We start from the raw sequence: 4723 nt of genomic DNA, 5'->3' as shown, positions 1-4723 counted from the left end.
TCATATAGAAGCTTGAATCACAAAGGGGGATTCGGATCTCACCTAAAAACTAAAAGAGAGAAGTGGAGAATGAAGATCCGAGAGGAGAAAGAGAATCGACGCTTGGATCTCGCCAGAGATGGAGAGGGTGGGTGCAGCGGCGATGAGAGGGTTGGGATTTTGAGAGGGATAGATCGATCTTAGGAATCGATCTAGAAACCCTCGGTTTCATTTTTTTAAAAACATTCCCTTGCCAGTTCGATCGATCGAACTGACATCGATCTCTCTTTAAAGTATTTTTAAAATTTTTAAGATTTTTGAAAAAAATGGAAAAATTTAAAACTAAAAATTTAAAATTTTAAAAATATTTTTGGATTTTTTTTTTTTTAAAAAAAAAAATGAAATAAAATCTTTTTAGAATTTTTTGAATTTTTGGAATTTAAAATTAAAAATTCAAGACAAAGTCAAAGTAATGAATTCCAGAAATGAGATCGATCTGAACAAATGTTCGATCGATCTAACAGAAGCTAAAAATATGCAGGTTTTTGGGTTCAGAAAATTTTCTAAGTGTTGGAACTCAAGATCGATCGAACTTGAAGTTTGGATTGATCTAAGGACTTATGATCGATCTGAGAACAAATTCGATCGATGGGACAGAGAGGTGATTTGGATGCAGGTTGGATGCTAGTCAAAAATTTTCTAAGTGTTGGATGCAGGTCGAAGTTCGATCGATCGAATCCTCCTTGGAGATCGATCGAACTTATGCAAAATGCTCAATTTTAACATAAAAGTGCATGCAGTCCTAATCACAGTTCCTAGCAATGCATATGAACCCAAAGCCAATATCTAAACTTCGCAAGAAATGAAATTAAAGATAGAAATGACGGAGGAATAGGGTTTTGACACCCTACGAAATGTCTTGCTAGTTTTTAACGTCTCCAGCAAGACGTTGGACTCTTTTAGCCTGGATCAAACATCTTGTAGTACATCCCCTCCTCAATAGGGTGATAAGTGCTTTGAACTCCACCCAACAAATGGTTCTTTAAGGAACTTGTTGGATTAAGCTCAAAAGACATTTTCGGTCCTTGGTCAAGACAATCTTTGGGCTTCCATGCCCGTTCAAAACAAGATTTTGAAACAACTTTCTTTGGTTTCAAGGTTGAAGATGGACTTTTTGAAACTTTGGTCTCACACAAAAACTCAATTCCTTCACATTTAAGGTCATGACATTTCTCTACAACATTAATCTCTTCATGCTTGTCAAATGAATTGGGGGTTGGATTAAAAATATTTAACTTTACCTTCATGTGGCCAAATGAAATCTTCATTATCCCCGTCCTACAATTGATGTTGGCATTCGTGGTTGCCAAAAAAGGACGGCCAAGGATAACGAGAATTTGGCTCTTAGGATTTAGGATCGGTTCCGTGTCAATGACAATGAAATCAACAGGAAAGAAGAAGTTATCAATCTTAATCAAGACATCCTCAATGATACCCTTAGGTTTTTTGATTGATCGGTCGGCAAGTTGCAAAACTACCGACGTCGGTTTCAAGTCTCCTAAGCCTAATTTGACATATACCGAGTATGGAAGAAGATTAACACTTGCTCCTAGGTCAAGAAGAGCCCGATTAATGATATGATCATCAATGATACATAAAGTGGTAGGTGAACCGGGGTCCTTAAACTTTGTAAGAGTGTTATACTGCAAAATTGAGCTCACTTGCTCGGTTAAGACCACTTTTACTAGGTGCTTGGCTTTTGTTCTTCCTCTTTTGGGTGCACAAGTCTTTCAAGAATTTAGCATAAGCTGAAATTTGCTTGATTGCATCCAAAAGTGGAAGATTGACTTTCACTTGCCTAAACACGTCCATGATTTCATTTACTTTGGCCTTTTGTTTGTCATTTGAAATGGATTCTTTTAAGGCATCCAGAAATGGAGCTTTTGGTTCAAAAACCTTTTTAGAATTTTTCTTTAAAGTTTCTTTAACACAAGAAGTTTTCAAATCATTTTGTAAATCTTTCTTTTCAAAATCACTTTTCAAATCACTTTTCATAACTTTCTCATTTATATGGTCATGCACATGCAATGAAGGAGGAATATGATATGAAACGGGACGGGTGTCCACTTTTGGTTGCACCGGTTCACTCTCTTCATTGGATATACCCACTTGGTTGTCCATAATCTTTCCACTTCTCAAGGTAGTCACCGCATTGACATGCTCTCTTGTGTGACCTTCCGATGAGGAATGAGTCACCACAACACATTGTTGCTTTTGTGAAAGGCATTTTTCCTTTCTCTCTTACATTTAAAGTGCTAGCTATTTGCCCTACTTGGGTCTCTAGCTTTGTAATGGATTGAGAGTGAGAATGAAGTAATTGTGTGTTTGCCTCTAAAGTGCCCAAAGCGGTCAAAACTTTCTCTTCAAAAGCGGGACTTCTAACATTTCCTTGGGAATATGATGGTTGATTAGGAAAATGAGAATTAGAAAATTGGTTTCCTTGTGATTGGTATGATGATCTAAAACCTTGGGAACCCTGGCCTTGTAGTGGAGGTGGAATGTATTTCCCTTGAAAACCACCTTGGGAAGGGTTTGAGCCCTCCCCTTGGCTTTTCCAAGAGAAATTCGGGTGATTCCTCCAACTAGGATTGCAATGATTTCCATAAAGACTGTTCCCTTGATTAGCAAAAATAGCATTTGCTTGTTCATGATGCTCACTTTGCACATGTCCATAGGGACAATTGGAAGTATAATGTAAAACACTTGAACAAGTCATACATGTCTCATTAGATACATGATGAGAATGGTTAGGGAAGGAAGATACTTAATTCGCTGAGTTTTGGTTGATCAAAAATTAATCAAACCTTTGAGATAATGATTTCATTTCGGCGGTAATTTCATTGGAGTGGTCGACTTGATGTAAGCCAACACTCTTCCTACCACTAGAATTTCTACCATTCTTTGAAGATAAAGTATGATGCAAAGAATTTTCAATCATACTCTCATAAAGATGCCACACGTCATCCTCATGCCTATCAATGTAAGAGCCACCCATGGAAGCATCAACTATGCCCTTGTAATTATCCAATAAGCTCTCAAATAAATATTAAACTAATTTCCATTTGGGCATGTCATGATGTGAACATTTCCTAAGCAATTCATTAAAGCGTTCCCATGCCTCATGAAATATTTCCCCATCCCCATGTGAAAAATCCCTAATTAAAGTTCTCATGGCATTGGTCTTAGAAACCGGATGGTACTTCTTCAAGAACTCTTGTTGCATTTCCACCTAAGAAGTTATTGAAAAAGGCCTAAGATTGTTAAACCAATATTTTGCCTTGTCCTTAAGGGTGAATGGAAAAAGTTTAAGCCTTAAGACCTCTTCCGACATGTCCGTGTATTTTACGGTGGAACATACTTCAAGAAACTCATCCAAATGCTTGTAAGGTTCTTCACTTGGAAGTCCATGATAATTAGGAAGCATTTGAATGGTTTGTGGCTTGATTTCATAGTGGTGACTCTAAATGGTGGCAATTGAATGCATATGGGTGAATTATATTCATTAGGCACATAGTGATCTCTTAAAGCAAGGGGAGGATTAGCAATTGAAGATGCAACATGGGCACCTTGATTGCCTTGAATGATGGGAGGTGGTGGAGCATAGATTGGCCTTGGCATTCCCAATGGAACTTGGCCTTGTTGTTGTGGTGGATGAACGAATGGCCTTGGCATGCCTAATAGAACTTGCATGTTATCATGATGCACATTGGGGTAGAGGATGCCTTGTTGGTCTGTGTGACCAAGGTCCTCCACATGATCCTCATTGTGTCCTTCCATTGATGAAATGGATTGACTAGAACTACCTCTTCCTCTAAGGTTTTGAACAATGGATTCAAGATGAAAATTTAAAGGGACAAGAGTGGGTCTCAATGATCTACGACCATGCATGCACAATGCAACACAATAAGCAATAACAACAATCAATAACCTTCCTCCACATTTAATGTTCCCATACTCCCAATATGCAAGAAAAGTAAATTGCCTCCACGCGGGCTCACGATTTATCTAAGAATTGAATTACAACCCTCCACGTGGGCCGACGATTTAACTAGAGATTGAGTAAGAAAAAGCTCACAAAGGTCCTTTAGCACTTCAACTCCAAATTTTTAGCTTTTAGCTTAGCAATTTTTTTATGATTTTAGCCTTTTTCCTTTGCTTGCTTAGCTCCTTTGCTCACCTTCTTAGCCCAATGCTCCTAGTCAATCAAGAACAAACACAATAAGTAACAAAAATTGAAAACAAAGTAAAGACACGATCAAAAGAGTAATTGATTCCACAAATACGACGTTGCCAATCAATCAATCCCCGGCAACGACGCCAAAAACTTGGTGGTTATCGCACTCCGAACCCAAAGTTTATGCAATGTGGCCAAGTTTTACATTTAGAAATTGCCACTACTACCTTTCACTAAAAATATAGCTAGGGTAAGTAGGGATCGTCCCAAGGGATTGAGGGTTGGACTAGGTGAGGAATCAAAATTAGGGTTAGTAGGTCGAGTGATCAAAGTAATGGTTGGTTGGTTGAATTAAACTAGATGCAATTTAAACTAAAGTAAACAATAATGCAATAGAGATAATAAAAGAGAAAGAGATCTTGGGGTTTAGAGATCACCACTAAGCATAGCTTTTCTACGCCTTTAATGAATGATTAATGAGGGGAAGAATATATATTGCAACAAAGTGTG

The 4723-nt window shown here is 37.9% G+C and overlaps 1 non-coding gene across 1 annotated transcript; it reads left to right on the top strand.

The window, feature by feature from the left end:
* The first annotated feature begins 3107 nt into the window (after positions 1 to 3107).
* Positions 3108 to 3214, top strand: LOC132315350 (small nucleolar RNA R71). The gene has a single exon (XR_009483628.1). It is a non-coding gene; the product is annotated as a small nucleolar RNA R71 (small nucleolar RNA).
* The last annotated feature ends 1509 nt before the right edge of the window (positions 3215 to 4723 follow it).

The sequence above is a fragment of the Cornus florida genome, unplaced genomic scaffold (assembly GCF_030987335.1).
Source record: "Cornus florida cultivar Cherokee Brave unplaced genomic scaffold, ASM3098733v1 CherokeeBrave_3.0.0_Hap2_Chr06, whole genome shotgun sequence".
Lineage (NCBI taxonomy): Eukaryota > Viridiplantae > Streptophyta > Magnoliopsida > Cornales > Cornaceae > Cornus > Cornus florida.
Note: the sequence above shows the minus strand (reverse complement) of the source record. Positions and strands in the feature narration are given on the sequence as shown.